Source organism: Helicoverpa armigera, chromosome 10 (genome assembly GCF_030705265.1).
Source record: "Helicoverpa armigera isolate CAAS_96S chromosome 10, ASM3070526v1, whole genome shotgun sequence".
Taxonomy (NCBI): Eukaryota; Metazoa; Arthropoda; class Insecta; order Lepidoptera; family Noctuidae; genus Helicoverpa; species Helicoverpa armigera.
In genome coordinates, this window is record NC_087129.1 from 9,873,147 (window position 1) to 9,894,352 (window position 21,206).

Below are 21,206 nucleotides of genomic sequence, written 5' to 3' on the forward strand. Positions count from 1 at the left end.
AAGAGAAATATTGTCACACCAAAAATATATTGATGTCACCTCACGAATACATTAAAGCTGAATACCAAAACCATATTTAGGCACATAAAACAGGGAATAGTTAAAATACACATTTCCCGAAAAAAAAAGAGAAATTATTCCAACAAAATCAGTATTATTTCCAATAACCTAAACGTACAATGATAACAAGCTCTCAAGTAGCAAATCAGAGGAGCTTCATCGAGTCTTTGAAACGTTCCGATCTAACTAACTCGCCTGCAGGCATCTAGATCCGTTTTTTCTTCCACGTACTGTCCTTACAGCGCATACTTTATTTCTATTTGGCTGTACTGCGAGGTAAACGGGGCGGGGTGAGGGCCGCGGGGCTAGGCACGCGCGGTAGCGTCGCCCCAGCCAGTAGAGCCTGCGACGACGAAGCGAGCGCCTGTACGCGTCGCACCCCAAAAAAACAGGACTGGTGACCCCAAACAGTGTCTGTGACGTGTTTCAGTGTCAGCATTACCGTGGAAATGACCATATCGATGATTGTGAACAAATGTTTGTGACTTGTGATTAAGTGGTTGCGTGCGACTAAGTAAGTGAGTTGGGTGCGAGTTCGTGTGGTTGCATTGCATAGGTACAGCCGGTAAGTAGTGGTGTTTTCTGCAATAAAATTAGCATAGTAACAGGATTGGTGCGATTGAGCTACATACTCGGTCCGGATAGGTGATTTTTCTTTAATTGATCTTATTTTATTGGGGGCGGCGTGCTCGATGAATTAATGTCCATTTTATAGGACGATGTGCTCGTTACTGCGGCCGGGTTGTTCGGGTTGGATACGGTTTTTGATTGAAGCATGTTGTTAATTTCGCCATGTATGTGCGACTGCAGTGCCGTCGGTGCGTTATGCATAATAATTGCCGGTTAAACAGTTTATTACGAATGAATCAGAAAATTAATTAAGTTGTAATGGTGCCGTTTTTAATTATCCGGTAGTAGTCATTACGTTCAGATTCATAATGCCTGCTGTAATTACCTGTTAAATTTTTAATAACATTCGGTGAGCCTAGTAATATGAAGTATATTATTACAAACAGGTTAATGAAGGGTCCATTCGGAATTTAACAGCATGTTTTCAGATCATAAAATGAAACAGGTATTATTCATTTATTACACATTACTGCTTTTATTTTGTTTTTACCAGTAAATTATATGATTAATTTTAAATACGGTAATTAAATTACCCCATTAATTTTAATGACCCTTCGATCAATACTTTACGAGAGTATCTGGCCTTTGTGAATAAATTATTTAGGTAAACCTTTAAAATATTAACAACGTGCTTTACCCGGAAGAAGCTGAGTATTCGTGAAAGTTTTTTTAATCATTCAACGAATACATTCCGGGGTTTGCAGGTAATGTAATTGAAATATTTCATTATTAATTATTATGTTTCTAAAACTACTGTTTTAGCTATACATATTTATCATATCTATAGTAATACAATAGGCCTATAATGATTACTATACTCATAAAATAAATATAAGTTTACATACCACAAGTTCATAACTCTTTTTCAATAAAAACTGCCTTATTCTATCCTCAATATTACTCAAAATAACCATCCGGTAGCAATATTTTTTTAGAATACTCTTTCGAATATTCTAACCTATAACCTTTAGGTACGAAATGGAGTGTAAGACTTATATATCATGAAAACAATTCGTTCTATCCACAGATTCATAATAGCAATAACTCAACTATGACTTTAGAAGGGCTTATGGTGGATTTCTATAACCGATCTTTATTTTGCGATTAGAAATTGAATTGTGACATAATCATCATTCTCCGAGCCTTTTCCCAACTATTTTGGGGTCGGCTTCCAGTCTAACCTGATGTAGCTGAGTACCAGTGCTTTACAAGAAGCGACTACCCTGCCTAACCTCTTCAACCCAGAAACCCGGGCAACCCAGTACCCCTTGGTTAGATTGGTGAATTGTGACATAAGCTCTCTATAAAATTATAACGTCTTTGAATCTCTGACCGGGAAACTACGGATAGATATCTTATTGAAATCCGTAGTTACTTATGTGGGAGTGTCTAGTTTGCCGTATCACAAGGATCTATGCGGTCATCCGGGAAAATAGAGGACGGGTGATTGTAGGCCTTAACTTTGCACTTCGTCTGACCAGAAATCAATGCTTTTGCTATTCAAAAGTTAACTTAAAAGAGGACATTAGTATGTATCATGAAATTTTTAGACAGTCATATAGAGCGGTTGTTACAAAATATGAAAATGTGTTACGATAATTCTGAAGGAAAGGAAAGGAGCTTTCACTTTATTATAAAACGTGGTCCTAAAAGAGTACCAGCTTTAGTATTAGACTTAAGCCATCATCCCGAACAAAGTTAATGTTCTAAACCTAACACTAGAGCCGGTACTTTTTAACACCACGTTTTTAATAAGGTGGATAAAGATATCTTTTTCTACATTTACGCAGGTATTATCTTTTATATAGATGATAGAACGGTTATTGCAAGATCATTTGTAACAAAATTAAAGATAAGTTTGAAGGGAAGGAAAGGAAATGACATTGACTGATATTGTTAATCTGTCATTGTTGGATGCGCAAGTAAGTCACGTACTATAAATTGAATTATGATGCAGCAATTTAGAAGGTTTTTCATTTATCTTTCATGTATAAGATTGATACCTAATTACATCACAATGTACTTAACATTAACTCCTTGCTATAATATTTTTTAATAAAACGAAAGTATTTTGCAATTATTTTGAATGAGTACGAGAATTTTAAGCAGTAGGATACTGTTTAATAAGAAGTACCGTTCCAGTTTCATAGCTCCGTGAAATTAGATGTTATTAATCAACCATACATAATCAAATATTTTGTTAAAAGATTGACACTCATCCCTTAACACTAGACCTAGTTACAGTATACGGTTAGAAGATATTTTACGTTTTTTCTTTGGAGCTTTCATATATTTCAACGAACTAACAGTTGTGATCTAAACACATGCTTTCTTAAGAGTATTCAACAATATTCGAATGAATTATGAATGAATGAATGAATTAATACTATTCTAAAGTTAAATATTTTACGGCTTCGATGCAGGCTCTAATTATGCAAAATTCCTTTCGGAAATATCTCTAATGACGTCATATATACAGCGCAGTGGAACGGAACGGAATTTTCATATTTCGTATATTTATATAGGACGGAAAGCTCATTAAGAGATGCTCTGCCTCGAATTTTTATGATGCATTTTGTACTGGAACTTCAAGTTTTTGGATAACCAGAATACATGCCGACGGAAGAATCTTTTATAGATCCTGATAAGTTCTCTTTGCGTGGTGAAGAAGAGACTCCTTAGGCTTGGTGGAATGACAGTTTGCCGTGAAAATTCGGAATTCGTTTTCAGATAGCAATAAGTAGGTTATTAGATTGTACATACTTAAAGCTGAAATATTTTTCTAAGTTTGGTTTAAAATAAGAGTAGAGAGCTTTAAATATTCTTAACTTAATACTCAAAATAATATCTGAATCGTGGTAAGAACTTGTGCTACCGTAACAAATATTTATATCCGATTCGGAAAATTGGTAAAATATTATATCAGAGAGAAACTGTTAACGCTCCTTATTAAGCATTTATTTGGTAATTAACCAGAACTATTTATAAAAGAGGATTTCGATAAGAGGCTTAATACGCTTGAATTCCCAGCATAACATACACATGTAAAATTTATTTTAACTGGTTGTAAGAATTCCGAAATTAAATCAGTTTTACTAAGTGTAATTAAGTCGGCAAAATGGTCATGCTTTTACAGAAGTTATGTCCTTAAACTAGGACATTAATGGTTAATTCGGTTTATTTAGAGTGAAAACATTAAAGGGAACGTTTCTTGTTTAATAACGTCATTATTCTAGAATTTTCAAGGGTTATTTGAGCTTCATTTGTTTTGTTTCGTTCGATTCTCGGGATGGGCCGAAATCGCTTTGTGGGTTTCACAAAGCAGCCCGTAGTCTAGAAGTTAGCGGTGTTACACCGCTGTGCCTAGGAGAGTATGTAAAGCCGGCTTCCCCGAATACTACTCAATAGAAGTCGTTGTTACAATTCCATGTCAGAGACCTTCGGGTGGATTAGAGAAAACTACGACACTGGGCTTGCTAGGTGATTAAATATGCAGCTCACTTAATGAGAGATGATTTGTTTTAAGGCCACAGAGAAACATCATTGCAGGGCTCGTTGCTAATAAGCAACTTGAAATACTTAGGTAGTATGTTCTAATCTACATATTAGTTCATGTATGTAGATGCAGCTGAATCAACATTTAAATTGAGTGATCGTCATTTGACCTCCAGAATCCGACATTGGGTAATATCGAGGTATCAAGGTTAGGTCATTTGTTAGACTTGATTAAGCTTGAGAATTATCGTTTAGGATAATATTATACCTATCTATCTATTATTATGTGTCAACGTTGATTAGTAGTAACTCATGATTTCGTAGAAATATCAGTCAATAATCGAGGTGAGACGATTTAATGATGATTGTGCATGGATATTTATTTTTCTTTTAAAATTCTTCTCCAAACAACTGTGTTACTCTGAAGTCAAGCTTATTAGGTACTTATAAATGCGTTGAAGTATCCCGTTCATACAGTTTTAGTGTTTTGAAGGCACAAGCAACTAATTTCGGACCTGAATTAGTTTGACCAGAATGATAGTTCCCTTCGTGAACTTATTTCAATGTTTTACAATTAGTTAGTAATCACTCATCAGGTTGTATCATATGTAGGAAAAGAAAATGAAGAAATAAATAACTATGTAGGTATATCTATGGAATTAACCGTGGTAGTTTTCCTATCATTAATAATTTTGTTACACTGATACACGTGCTTGTAAACTATTATTAGTATTGAACATACAGTAATAGAACTTAGTAGTTTTTTTTCTAGTTTTGTTCGTCACGGAATAATGTGGTAGAACTTGACTGCCTGAACATTTAATTATTTATGAACTTTGAGACTTAAAATCAAGGGTGTTAAAAATTTTAGTTACCTTGAGCGAAGTATCTACCACGGTAAGCATGAGCATACATAAGTAAAATTTAAGTATTTGATAACATTGACTAATTAATAAAATTTATAACCTAACAAGTGAAGTAGCCACCAATCGGAGGTGATCTTGTCCAAGCTTATTTTTAACCGACTTAAAAAAGGTGCTTCTCAATTCAACCGTATTTTTTTACTTTTTTTGTCTCTTTCTAATCAGCGAACTAAATGGACATAGATCGGTGAAGCTGAATCGGTTATCCTCGGCTACAGTCGGGTTCGCTCGGCACCGTCATGGCGCATTGTATTTTGAAACAAGAACGTCTATTTCTATGGACCAAGTCCTTGCTATGGACACATAGACTTTTATGTCGTATTGCAACGGAAGTTTTTCTCAATTGCAATTTGAGGTATTTTATTTGAAAGACATAGGCACATTTATACTAAACGTCTCTTTAGCACAGGATATTATGAAAAGAGTACTCATCGTCAAAGGACACAAGAAAATGAGGGAGTTACCCTCCCAGAATGACACATCTCTTTTCATATTTACATTCTGTCTGGGTTTCAATCTAGATTTTATTTTGGCTACATTTAAGCTAACGATGTTTTGGTGAGACGGTTTTATGCCTTCGTGGGGATATAAGGACAGATATATTGCGATTATTTAAGTGTTATCCTAATGCTTTAGGCATGGTACGGTAAGAAAATGGAATTTGTATTCTAGTTATAATGTGATAAGGTGGATTTTACATATTTTTTGTTCAGAGATTGAAGGAAAGATAAATAAGTATAATTTATATTAAATTATATTATTTGAATGTCCCCACTGGAAACTCTTTTCGTATAGGTACTTGTGTTATCTACGAACATCAATACATTTTTATCTGAGGTTGAGAAAAATAATTAAACGGTGCACATTTAGAATAGTCGATTCTTCATCCGGCTATACAGTTACATACTTTTAATTTTATACATTTCTGTAAGTAAGTAAACGAAGACAAAAAACTTGTGAAATTATCCCGAACATAATATCGCTAAGTTCTATAAATCCCTTTTGATTGGAACCAGTTGATTCCCTTCTGTACCAACCTTCATAGACATGAATCGATCAATTTCGAACTTCGAATATTTGAATAATTTACCGGGAAACGGTTTGTCCGGCCAGTATTGATCCTATATAAAAAAAAAATACAATACAGCCTATTTATTCAACATGAATATGAAACAGTATCAATTAATGTTATTGTGTTTTTTTTCTATACATTTTATCCTTCGCCCACAATTTATTATTGTTGATTAAAATAACTTGCGGCGTCGTGTTTATTCGTTTTCGAATTTAATTTTAGTTTTCAGTTTATAGTGGTTTTGAAATTTGAATTTATTGTTTGAAATTGCTTTGGAACGGGTGTTTTTGTTTATTTGTGTTTTGTTTTGTCCTTCACATAATAGTTGTTTGGGGTTAAAAGATCGTGGAGCATATAATGTAAGGTTTTATATCTAATTTTATATTTATTATTTTATTAGTTTTGTTAACAAACAGCTAGAGTTACGGTTAGTACTATTTTACTTATTCTGCCACCACAAAATATTCGTTTTATAATTGAGATATAAAATTACATTGTTTCGAGACAATACGACGGTTGTCCCAACCATTAAATAATATTTTTATCAAAAAACAAGACCATTCAAAAGTGACTTCAATGATATAATCGATAAAGTCTTCTTTTGTAAAACCACATCAAAACTAAACGTAAAAATATTCAAAATTAAACTGTTGTCGTTGTACTAATAAGGGTTTAGTCCTACCTGAAAATTAATGTGAAATTACTAAGATAAGTAAGCAAGATTAATTATTATTTCAAGTAATCCTCTTAACAGTGTCCCTTGTACCGTCGTAGGAAAAGGCTTTCCGCTTCTTTCCTGATAATAAATGGGTACAATCATATTTATTGGATAAGTATTCTTGATGTATAAATGTATATGGCATTATACATTAAGGAAAGTATAACCAAACTCTGTATGTAAGAATGTAGTTTTTGGGAACATTTAAACTATTACAATTCTTAAACTAATGTTATGTGCCGAATACACGGCGTTCTATCATACTTTTGCCATCTTTTATTCATCGAAACGAGTATCATTTTATATCTTAACATTGTATATTGTAATATGTCATCATTATCAGCAACAACTATAAATAAAATCACCTCGCTTTGATAATGTTTAATATAATGTAGGTATAGGACTTTATTGCTGTCTAATGAGTACAATATAGGTTTTCTGTACATACAATATGTATTTCTGTGGCCGCTAAAACAACAAATACTGAAAACGAAAAATAATAATTTTAGGGGGCTTACACAAAACAAACTTATTTTTTTGCTATATTGTAAAATAATGATACGAAATCCTTCATGCGCGAGTATAACTCGCTCTCCGGTTTTTTAAGTCATATACTGTGTCTACCTATTGATAAATGTATTCGTGTTTCATTATTTCTTCCACTTACCTAGTTCTAGGAAGTTGTAAACTACTCAGCAATGGAATGAACTTGAGTGTCAGTCAACATGATAGGTGATTGGCAACTAGACGTGTTCTTGTAGTGATCGCTTTAGCTCGACATGCAGGTGCTGCCATCTATTGCTAGGTGGCTTTCAACTTTATTTTACGTACTCTTTTCGAATTGTCGATAAAAAAAGGGATATGGGTATTAGTTAAACAGACGTGCGTCACTTATTTTATAAAATGTTGGGTTGAACATTTTCAGTGAAACGTGTAAGTTCGGAGAGATAGGTTAGTGTTTTGTGTGTGTATTAACCTATGATATCGTTACTTCTAAAATTGAATGTAAAATTTTCATCTTGATCTTTATTTAATTTAAAGGTTAAAAACATTGAAAAAGATACGTCGATTTTTCAAAACTAACAAAAAATTAGTTTTCGAAATTCACTTGCAAGTTAATTATTAAATGTTTGATTAAATATTAACTTTACATATATGCGTGGTTTGTTAGTTATAACGAAATATGTTTATAAAGTTGTTTAATAATAAAACATAATAGTTGTCAGGAATTACTATAGGAAATCTAAAACATACGTAAACATATCTACTACACATTACTGTTATTACATTTTCATAAATTAAAAAGTAATATCGAAAATGTTTACGCAAATGAAAACTACAATAATAGTCACATAAAAATGATTGAACAACAATGAAAATATAACTATCAACTGAAAAATAGTAATGACATGATGATTATTTTTCAAATAATACCATTTCCATTTGAAGGCTATTTGTATTTTTTATATTAGAATGTACAAAATATTGTTACATTTATTGTAGCAATCAAATAAGTGATTTTATTATTAAAGCGTTATAGTAGCGGATTCTAATAAATAAAACAAAAATAATGATCAGATAACATCTAATCAAAACTGCACAAATATTGCACTGGCTGGTACAATAAAATTATACACGAGTAATAAAAATAATATTGTGACGTCACAAATAGTGGACTTTATTGAAGATCTTTGTTTGTGGAAGACGGGCTCGTAATAACAGGGGTGCATGCTAGCAGACTCGTGCAGCGATAATATTTGTAATAAGACACCACCTACGGCTATGTTGGGAATGAGAAATTGCTGAGTAAGGTCGATAAGAGGCGCTGTTATCAACTTTACTATGTCATTTATAGTAGTCTCAAATCATCAGGTAATTTTTCGGCTAAGGTACTTAAAGAAATGTAAATTTTCTATTTTCTTTCAGTTAAATCCTTTTGCTCATAATTCGTTACATCTGACGTTTTACAGCCAATTTCTTCCTCAAAAGTAAAAACCAAAGTAATGTCATAAAGTAAAAGTAACGGTCAAATTCGTCTTTTCTATTAGATTTGCTGTCACTTTAGCCTTGAAAAAACGAATTTGACCGCTACTTTTACTTTATGACATTACTTTGGCTGTTACTTTTGATGAAGAAACTGGCTGTTAGTCTTCAATCAGTTTTTATGTGAATTTAGAGTAGTCAGTTGACTTTATTGAAGATGGTTGTTTGTGGAAGACGGGTTCGTAATAACAGGGGTGCATGCGAGCAAGCTTTTGCAGCGATAATATTCGTAATAACACATCACCTAAGGCTATGTTGATAATACGAGTCAGATAAGGAATGAGAAAATTGTTTACTTAGGTCGATAAGAGATGGCGCTGATATTAATCTTATTTTGTTCAGGTAGGTTATGTGCTTATAATAGCTTAAAAATCTCAAATACATCCTCCGAGCCTTTTCCCAATCATGTTGGGGTCGGCTTCCAGTCTAACCGGATTCAGCTGAGTACCAGTGCTTTACAAGAAGCGACTGCCTATCTGACCTCCTCAACCCAGTTGCCCGGGCAACCCGATACCCTTTGGTTAGACTGGTGTCAGACTTACTGGCTTCTGACTACCCGTAACGACTGCCAAGGATGTTCAATGACAGCCGGGACCTACAGTTTAACGTGCCATCCGAAACACAGCCAATGGTGTCTAAGATATACTTAGAAAGTACATACAAACTTAGAAAAGTTGCATTGGTACTTGCCTGACCTGGGATCGAACCCGCGCCCTCATACTTGAGAGGTTGGTCCTTTACCCACTAGGCCACCACGATCTTAAAAATCTCAAATCATCTGAATATTTCTGGCTGAGGTACTGAAAAGCGCTGGCTTTTGCATTAAAATATGAGTTTAATCATTTTACATATGATAGTTGTTATCATCGTTAAACTGTAGGTCCCGGCTGTCAGTGAACATCCTTGGCAGTCGTTACGGGTAGTCAGAAGCCAGAAAGTCTGACACCAGTCTAACCAAGGGGTATCGGGTTGCCCGGGTTACTGGGTTGAGGAGGTCAGATAGGCAGTCGCTTCTTGTAAAGCACTGGTACTCAGCTGAATCCGGTTAGACTGGAAGCGGACCCCAACGTGATTGGGAAAAGGCTCGGAGGATGAGTTGTTATCATCAATCTGTGAATTGCAGGGAGTGTAATTTAATCATATTTTGATAACTGTTGAATTTGATGTCATTAAACTCGTATATAATACAAAATATGTCTTAATAACAGCATATTTTTAAACAATTGTCACAGTATTTATGTAAAACTTTTTATAGATAAAAACGTTCATTATGCTAAAGGAACATTTTGCAAATTATCAAAAGAACGTAAAATGAATTTACAGCGAGACAATTTGAATTAATACTGAAATGCAAATTATATTCCCATAATGGTCGCGATAACGACTCATCCGCTTATTTTTTTTCAGAATGTTGTTACTTTTTAAAACGATGTTAATTTGAATCGCCATTTTAAAACTTTTGGCATAATCGATGCGTTTGTTAAAACAGCTTTTGAATATTCTAATTTTGTTTTATCAAGCTTTTGAAATAGGATGATTAAAAACGGTTTTAGGGTTTTTAATTATTTTGGAGTTTGTTTAAAAATAATAACGTTGCAAGTTCATTTTGGCAGACAATTACTACCGCTGGTTTAAATGACAGATTGTGAAATAGTATGCCACCTTGATTACAATTTCATAAGATATTTTCATGACGCAACATACCTACAATGTGTAACTATACATTGTATTTAAAACTCTAGTAGGAAAAAATGAAAATATTTTTATTTCAGACTAAAAGTGAAACATCAAATTGTTTCGTTGTTAAAAACTTGTATCATATCAGTTTGTTCTAATACGTACTTCATTCGAGCAGATAGCCGAAACTTTCCAGGAACCTAGCTTTCGTTACATAACTATTTAATTTAGATTCGAAATATGGAACAATACAAACGATATGAATCTAGGCCAAGAATTTTGTTAGTACATACAACTAGTTAAATTGGAACATAAGTTGCGTGTAAAGTAACCTAACCAATGTTACTTTTTCTATCCAGAATTTTATGAATAAAGTGAAACCTGAAAGCCTATTTTTTGTGTGAAAATAATTTTTTTACACCGAAAATTGTATAACAGCTCGACGGAGTTTAGTCAAAATACTCCTGAAAATTCACGGAAGAATATACGTGGTAAAAACAATACTGGCTGCTTGTAAAGTGTATACGTAATTTTATGTAATTTCGCTGGATGGAATTCTTAGAAAGTAATCCCATTTTTTCGTGTTTCCTAAAAAAAAAACGCAGATTTTTTGTAGTAAATGAATTGTGAGTTATTATTTGGTTGATGCTGAAAAGAGTTTTAAATGTCGAATGCATCAAAGATCAATTATTGTCGTAGGTATTCATCATAAAAACTGAGTTTCAAGTCTTTATCAACAACACAGATCTAAATAGATAATCTGCTTATAACAAAACCAATAAAAGTATTCCTTTACTACTCTTCCAAGCCAACGATACTAAAAATTTTACATACAATCAGAGCTCGAAAGATTACACGTACGTATCTCCAAACGGAATGTACCAGGAATTCAGAAGCCAGTTGGATATTGGACACAATATGTTTGTGGTATTCAAAGCGAGCTTGCGACCTATGGCGGTATGCCAATTGTCCGAATTATTAGCAAGAGGTGCTCTTTGCAAATGTTGTGCATTGTTACGCAGTTATGACGTCACAGCTTATGTTGTTTGCTGTTATTGAGAATATAATGCAGGCCAGGGCAATATTTTTGGTATGTATTATGTTGGATTATGTAAATGCCATTGAGACTACAGTATGCATTAACAAACAAGCACTTCTCATCCATCCTCCGAGCCTTTTCCCAATCATGTTGGGGTCGGCTTCCAGTCTAACCGGATTCAGCTGAGTACCAGTGCTTTACAAGAAGCGACTGCCTATCTGACCTCCTCAACCCAGTTGCCCGGGCAACCCGATACCCCTTGGTTAGACTGGTGTCAGACTTACTGGCTTCTGACTACCCGTAACGACTGCCAAGGATGTTCAATGACAGCCGGGACCTACAGTTTAACGTGCCATCCGAAACACAGCCAATGGTGTCTAAGATATACTTAGAAAGTACATACAAACTTAGAAAAGTTGCATTGGTACTTGCCTGACCTGGGATCGAACCCGCGCCCTCATACTTGAGAGTTTGGTCCTTTACCCACTAGGCCACCACGACTTTTAACACACAAGCACTTCTATCTACATAAAAAGATTCAGTACTACATCCAAGTACAGTAAAAATAGAGACTTAGCAACTCACCCTTCACTACATAAACCCAAAATTATTATGAACATAATTTTCAGCATAACGCCTATACATTGCAGCTTACCCCCAAGGCTACTAGGGACGGTTATGTTGGAAAAGATAACGGATAGCGTCCATACCCACAAGATATAAAAGTTAGGGGAATGACCGAATTAACGAGCCCCATAGGCAATGGCGCACCAAATGACTTACAATACCAAAATAACAGGGTAGTTTCCAGGGTCGAAATAATGAAATAATATTTAGTCCGCTTTTTAGATAATCAAAAAATATTGGATACGTATTTTTTCTTTTTTTAATTAAACATAAAATGACAAAGATAATACGCTTCAAAAATTAGGAGTGGGGGCCTTTTACGTCACAGTCTCCTGAAAATTGTAGCAACTTGTGACGTCACACTCAACTTTAACACGCTATATCTTAACAAGTTCTGATCCAATTTAAAAAAGAAAAAATACGTATCGCTTAATTTTGGACAATCTACAAGACGGACTAATTATTATTTTTTAGGAAACTACCCTACTGCAGAAATAAAAGACTTTCAAAGTTACTTATAAAGAGCGTTATGCAAAGTATAAACTTGGCGTAGTAATAATACTTTTTCAGTATTGTCTTCCTTTAATACTCCTGCCTCACAGTGCTATTAGTCCCGGCTTTTACAGGGTTAAGCTAGTAATGAGCTGCCCTATTTTTGATGGTTAAGGTAGCAAAGATTTTGTCACTTTAATATTGTGATAGACAAAATTACGTTTTGTTTTAAATGCTTCCTTATGTTAATAGAATTAAGCGTTATAATTGAAAGGGACAAACTAATTCTGTGTAGCTGATAAGGTATTGTTCTTTCTGAGAATATACTAAGAATGAAGTCGAGGAAAGGAAAACATTTAACATTTAAATTAAAGCAGAGAAAGTCACAAGTTACAAAGACAGCTTCGGAGCAGTTTTTCTACTTCATATTGTTTTAAAAGAAATATAACATTATATTTCATAGAACTCGGCAACCAATTTGAACTATTATAATGTACCTATTCCTACTTATTTGTCTAAAATCGTATTAGTTATTTATTTCATCATTAAAACCCCGTTACCAGAAAAATCCTAATGATACACGAAGTATTGAAAAGTTCCCCAATTTTCTGTTCTTTTGACGATTTGCGGTACTTTAAGGGGTTTCTTCAATTATAGGATTTTTCCTGGTTTCATGACGACAACCGATTGATCGATTAATGTAATCAGTAAAGTTTTTTTCCTCTTCAAAGTGATCATTCTTTTGGTCCTTAGTTTTTCTTATTGAATGGTTTAGGCCTTTTTATCATATTACAACATGAATGAATATTATATTTTTTGAATGAAAATATTATGTTAAGTAATAAAATAACAATTTTGAGACCTATTTTTATTCGCGTAATAGAATTTGAATGAGCACTAATTAATTATGATTCCTTGCGATTAATATTCTTTTTGTATAACATTTAATTTAGGAAACACGTAGACATCTTCCAAAATGATTTTGAATAATAAAATGGAATCTAATTTTCTATCTATAAAATGTATTTTTTGGTATAGAACAGAATATTCTAATAGGTATCCCAATTCTAACTAGTTTTTAGGTCACTACTGTCTCTATCAAGTATTTTCCAGTGACACAGACTTACATAAAGTTGATAAAGAGTCGTTTGAGGGTCCAGGAAATGCAATTGCTTTCAACTAGTCCAGCAAGAAGTGATGAAGTCCGCAGTTTGAGATCCATAAACTGTACTACTCCCAAGAAACTAAGTTTATTGAAGGTACTTCCATAACTTCCGTTCCCAGAATATTGAGACACCAAACAATAAATAGCTTCCCACAATTCCCTTGCGAACTGCTTCTTGCTACTGGACGCTTAGAAAGTTAGTACTAATAACTTTACCAGCACTAACAATGTACCTCCCAACATTTGTCACCAGTTTTTCAGATAGAGAAAACCTTTAGAGACTTGATTTCTTATATAAAAAGCATTCGACGTACGACAGCAGCATTGTGCTCACAGAGCCAAAGATTTATTGGTACAACCCGCTATTTTGTGAATTAAAAGAAAATACGACCAAAAACGAAGGCGAAATTGCGAGGCGCGGTGACCGCGGACAAACTGCCTGCCGCTCTCGAACGTTTCCAGAATTCTAATAAAGAAGCAAATTGGAAAATCGAACAGGTATTCGCACCGCTAGATGACGGTGAATTGCTGAATCGGTGTTCCGTTTCACATGATTAACAGTTGCGCGAAAAACGCCACGGTTCACGTAATAAATTAATGTCCAGTATATTTATCAAGATGGAGTCGTTCCATTTTTGTCGGATATGGTAACGAGCGTTTGTTGGCCCATCACATATTCAAGTAGGACGGATGTGTCGACTGAGGTACGTATGAATTCATAAACCACTTGCTTACTGAAATGGGGCTTAGTAAGCATTTTTATGAAAATTATACTTGTAGAAAACGGTTGAGGAATTTTATGTCCGCAGAGAATGCTGTTTTAAATTGTGTTTGTAAATTATTTCGTGAGTATTTCCTGCTATAATATTACAGTACTATAGAACCTACTTAGTAAAAATCTCATTAATTTCACTTAGAATTAAACGCACATTTGCAAAAGAACATTTCATTCAGGAATTTGGTGCTACAAATTACACAATAAATTTGGGATACACAAGACGTAATAAACAGCATATATGAGTACTAAACAGGCATGGTCCGGTCACGAATAAAATGTTCTAGAGTTCGAGTTACACGACCCCTGGGTACCGTAACGTTCACACAATGCTAGCGTTCCAACACATTTCCAAATAAAACCGTATTTACGACTTCCTCTACGTACTGCGATCCTGGTAAACTGGCTAAATACTTCTGCGCTTTTGTCTGCGCTTTTTTATTTAACGAAACATTTAACATTCAGGTACTTAAAAAATGCCATAAAAGGGGTCGTTGCAAAGTCGTCTCTATTTTTTTTACATTTTCATGCCAAAATGTAAAACAATGAGTACGTAGTGTATTCTATTTTTTACTCTTTGAAAGTTAATGTTGTTTCTTTAAAGCACTAGTGTTTTGTTTAATTGCTCTTACTGTTTTTATGTTGATGTTGCAGAACAAAGAGTCATTTAGACTTTTATTTTGTCTTACTGAAGTATGCAATAAATTAGCGTGTATTTATCATCACTAACACTATTTAATAGTAGTTAATTCTACAGTACCTTTAAAGATATATTGTCAAGTATAGCTTCAGATACCAAATTTTGTTTTAATATAATATTAAACAAATAAATAATGGCTCTTATAACTTTTTATTGGAATGTGCAAGTACCTATATTCGATTTTAATTACTGAGTAAATAAAAATGAAATAACATTCACAACTCTATGGAGATTTCAAAATTATCTTACAACAATTTGAGATTTTGGACCTCAGACTACATCGATTGTCCCAATTACAGGTTAACTTACTTACAGCTTTTGTTGTCCGTCTACGTTTGAAAAGTTATTGAATTTACTCCAACGATATTCAATTTACCTTTACCTTTTATTTAAAAGACAAACTTTGTACAAGCAATGTTGTAACAATAATAAAGTCGTCGACAATTATATTTTGTGTTGGTGTAATTTGATTGTGTCAGTCTCGGCTAGATTTATAAATGTTGATATACTATTTCCTATATCATTAATGATTTTCCACTTTATCATTTATTCATCTCTGTAAGGGCTGAACTCAAGAATAGGTAACTCTGGGTTTAAAAATTAAAAGTGCCCAAAATTAGTATAATTTAATATTTGCATTACCGTATCAAAAGTGTGTTTCCAATCTATCTAGCTAGATACTTATGAATTTATACATGCAAACTCTCAATCCAATGAGTCCTCCTATTTAGGAAGAGTTTTGTGACGAACACGCACTGAACACTCTAGCTCGTGGTGACAACAAAATCCGCTTACAGAATAACTCGTGGAGACACTAAAATTTCAAAAATAAAAGACACACCCCAACGACCCTAGAACGCTAAGCATAAAACTAAGTTCAAGCTCAGATTAAGCTCGTTCCACTCAATTACCAAGTTAACCCTGACTTTACAACAGATTTCAAAGATATAGTTAAAAACAATGTTGACGCTGTAAAACAGCGTTTTATGGAAGCTTTGCAGGTCACTTTAGATAATTTGAAACCTCGTTCTGCAGTTAAGTATAGGGCTTCGAACATAGCATCGAGGTTGTTTTAAAATTGAATGAACTTGGGACATGCACGGTGATTGTGGGGGACGAAGTAAGAATCGAGATTGTATTGCTCGTAGACAAATTTTATTATAGTTGGTTTTATAATATTCTTTTCGACTTAAACTTGAATAAATACGAAACCACATATATCACAGAGACAGGTATAATTAAAGTACAGTGAATACTAAAGATACGATTTTGTACTTAAATAAAAACATCAGAAGCAGGCTTAATAGTGTGTAAAATCATCTAATACTAGGTAGGAGGATCAAGGAAATATATAGGTTGAAATATCTTGTATTAGAGCACTTTCACACTATCGAATTATGTCGCACGAAAACTCGAACGTTGCCGCCTAAAAAATCCGCTAGTGCAATAGAGCTCATTTTAACTCCTCGTAGCCTTCATTTGTTTACCAAGACAAAATTTAAACAACAAAATTAACAAACCGATCAAAAAATCGAACGACTCTGTCTCATACACGTGAATCCAATTAATACAACAAGAAGATTCAACTTTAACAATTACAAAGTACAATTACAAAATAATTGTAACAAGCCAACTTGACAACGAAACTCCTTGGCAATTAGTTAAACTTTTTAAAAGAAATAATTCTTAGAATTTTGTTGGTATACGTACTGACGTAATATTGATTCTTGTAGCTCTGAGACTTGAAGGAATTGTGTGACAAGTCTGTCATAAAATAATTATGTGAATGTAATGTATGGCTTTATAATATTTACTATTACTTCCATTATAAATATAAGAAATGACAGTTAAATAACGTTCGACTCTTTGGGTTTATTAATTCTTTCTGCATAACCTGAAAAGTTCCTATATCGAGGAAGGCAATATAAAAACTAAATATAGGACTAGCCAGTCGCAAATAAAGCTAGATTTTCAATATTTTGAAATTGGATTCCTTTAAAGCTCCGAATTCATGTAGTCATAATTTAAAGTTCGCAATCAGAGAACAATTTCGAAATTCAAAAACCGATTTGACAGCACGCAAAACTATTTACGGCCAGCAACAAATAAAAAGAAATAATACGTACCATAAAGTATTCCCATGCCAATAGTTCCACGCAAAAAGTTTGTAACACATCAAATCATTGTTAGCGTGCCCATATGGATGTCTGATTCAATGAAAGTTGTGGGTAGTCACGCGATTTGATAACATAATGTATTGAAAATCAATGCCTAGGGTTAATGATATGATTGACTTGCCGACTGACCTTTCGATAAAGGGTTGAAGAATGAATGCGGTCAGACAGATATACAAAGGAAATTGGTATTTGTGTATATAGTGTTTGATGATATTGCCAAAAAGGGAGTGTGTGTTACTGTGACTTTTTATTTGAGTAGGTCAACTAAAAATCATTTATTACACAGATCTACATATATTATATCGTGCACTTGCCCTATCACACAGCAATGTAAGTTAGATGAAAGCTTTTAAAGCTGGAACATTAAGACGAGTTCCTAATACAACTCACTGCTACATATGCGAAAAAGAACATCCCTTTTGCTACCAAGAATCACGTACCCAAAAACATTGAAACCTCCCTGCAATTATGATTCATCCGACCCGCCTCCCGCAACGTAATTACGTAATAGTTATCAACTAACATTACCCAGAAGATAACAATCTTGATGAATAAATTAGTTCGCGTCATTACGGGCGCGTAACGTTTACGTCAACTCATTGTGTGGTCCGTAACGCGAGCCTTCTTAATTATTCCGCTCTTGTTTACGTAAAATTGTTTCAGGTAATTGCTGGTTGACTTATTTGGATGTGTTTTGATCGTCATTTGTTTTGGATTGATTGAGGGCGTAGTAATTTGATAATTGTCTATCAATCGAGCTTTGAGGGTAAGGAGAAAGAGAGTGCACTTGTGTCTGCGCAAATGCTTGTGCACCGTGTATGTTCTTAGAAAGAACAGCTGCTTTAGCTGACAATCGGTCTGGGTGCTGAATAGATTTTCTTGTACAAATAAAAAAAATGCCAGGGATATTAATTTACCTTATGCCTGTCATCATCATCAGCCTATAGCAGTCCACTGCTGGACATAGGCCTCTCCAAGTGCACGCCACTGAGATCGATTTTCGGCTTCTCGCATCCAGCTCCTGCCAGCCGCCTTGCGCAAGTCATCACTCCACCGTGCCTGAGGACGTCCTACACTACGTTTGCCGAGGCGTGGTCTCCACTCTAGAACGCGTTTACCCCAACGGTTATCGGTTCTTCGGCTAATATGGCCAGCCCACTGCCACTTCAGCTTGCTGATTCGGTGGGCTATGTCGATGACCTTGGTTCTCTGACGGATTACCTCATTTCTGATGCGATCCCTCAGAGAAACGCCGAGCATAGCCCTTTCCATAGCCCGCTGAGCGACTTTAAACTTGTGAACCAGCCGTACCGACAGTGTCCACGTTTCGGCTCCGTAAGTCCTTATGCCTGTAGGTATAACTTAATCCTCATATTCATTATAATATCATTATTTTAAAACAGTCAATATGATGACTAAGAAAGTGATCGACTGTTTTGACCCTGGAATTATAATCGTTATTACGCACAACCAATTGTAAGAATAACTTTCTTAACATTGTTTAATTTAGCTTCCAGCTAGGTTAATTTATCTCTGACACCTTTTTTAATCAGCGTAATTCTTTCCCAGCTAATCACACCAACGAAATAATCAGACTAAATAAATTAAACACAATCTAGGAGCGAAGTTGTCGAACCTTAAAAAAGGTTAATTTACAGACTATTTACTGCTTATAAAGCGACCGTGTAAACATTTTCTTAGAAAACGAAACAATTTTACAAAGACACCCGCTTTTATTTCGTCGAGATTCCTACAAGTTAATCCTCAAGTAACTGGGCATAAACAAATAAAATTAACATAATTAAACTTTTTGGCAGTAAATCAGCGCTGGGCTCTGAGATTTTTAGAACGCAATTTAAAAATAACTTGATAGAGTTTTTGTCTGACGGACTTTTTGCGGAGTTGAGTTGTGGAATGCAGAATATAAAATCTCCCGTTTTCGGTGTTTGCGTTTTTAGCAATGCTGAGAGAAATCATATGAATTTGGTAATTATCCTTTGACTCATCATCCTCCAAGCCTTTTTCCCAACTATGTTGGGGTCAGCTTCCAGTCCAGTTCCAGTCAGTAATTATTCTTTCATTATTAAATGTCAAATAAGCTTTAGTTACGCATGAATAGGAAAAAACATTCATAAAATAGAACTAAAATTCAATAGTCCCTCTCTATAAAGGCAAGGGAAGCCGGTATGAGTGTAACAGCTACAGGGGTATTAAATTGATGTGCCACACCATGAAGTTGTACGAGAGAGTGATAGATACCCGGTTGCGTATGGAATGCTCACTCTCCAAAAACCAGTATGGCTTCGTACCAGGCATTTCAACCATTGACCCAACGTTTGCAATGACCATGATCGCAGAAGAATACAGAGCAAAGATCCAGCCCCTATATATCGCATTTCTTGACATGGAAAAGGCTTTTGATCGTGTGCCTCGAAGTACCATTTGGTGGAGTCTCAGGAGACGAAATGTCCCAGAAGCATACGTCTCAGTAATTGCCGACATGTACAGGAATGTTCGTTCGTTTATAAGAACTAATGTGGGAGTGACAAAATCTATCCCTGTCACAGAAGGGGTTCATCAAGGTTCGGTTTTGAGCCCATTCTTATTCAGCCTCGTGCTGGACACGCTCACCGAGGACGCTCAACAGAAAGCATCGTGGACTTTTGTGTACGCAGATGATGTAGCAATCTGTACAACGACTCGTGAGGCTCTGGAAGACGCTCTGGAGGCATGGAAGAGACAGTTGCAGGCAGGTGGCTTAGTTCTGAGCGTTTCGAAGACCCAGTATATGGAGTGCAATGTGCCTATCCCCCGTACTGACCCTATAGTGGTTGATGGACAAGTAGTTCAACAGTGCGAAGAGTATAAATACCTGGGTAGCATAATTGCCAAATCCGGAAGCCTGGAAAATAACATTCAGAACCGAATATCAGCCGCCTGGCTTAAGTGGCGCGAGCTTACAGGAGTTACCTGCGACAGTCGAATGCCCATTAAACTGAAAGGGATTATTTATAAGTCAGTCATAAGACCAGTTCTCATTTATGGAAGCGAGACGTGGGCCGTAACAAAAAAGCATGTCAGTACCATTCAAGTTGCCGAGATGAAGATGTTGCGGTGGATGTGCGGAGTAACGAGGCTCGATAAGATCCGCAACGAGTACGTACGCGGTAGCCTTGGAGTACGCGATGTCGCCGACAAAATACAAGAAAAACGGCTGCGATGGTACGGACATGTTAAAAGGAGACCACCTGAGTACATCGGCAATGCGACACTCAATCTCGATATACCCGGTCAAAGGCGCAGAGGCAGGCCAAAACTGCGGTGGTTGAGTGTCGTAAAGAAAGACATGGAAATCTGCGAACTCAAAGAGGAAGATGTCCAGGATAGAGCGAAGTGGAAGAAGAAGATACGGAAAGCGGACCCCGTCACAAGACGGGATAAACGCTAAGAAGAAGAAGAAGAAAATAGAACTAAAATTCCAATCCCAAACAAAACTAACGTGTGATTCGAATTTCAAAAATATAGTATTCCATCCTCATTTTAAACAGACATTGCAACATAGCAATAAATCCAAATAAATGCACGTACAATGTGAATGCACGAAATAAAAATC

At 35.1% G+C, this 21,206-nt stretch overlaps 1 protein-coding gene across 3 annotated transcripts in view; it reads left to right on the forward strand.

Annotated features, from left to right (window-relative positions):
- The first annotated feature begins 384 nt into the window (after positions 1-384).
- Positions 385-21,206, forward strand: part of LOC110370996 (lachesin) — a 98,995-nt gene continuing 78,173 nt past the window's right edge. For all 3 annotated transcript variants that reach the window (XM_064036650.1, XM_064036649.1, XM_021327044.3), the window contains exon 1: positions 385-625. The gene's annotated coding sequence lies outside the window, so the exon portion shown is untranslated. The remainder of the gene's footprint in view (positions 626-21,206) is intronic.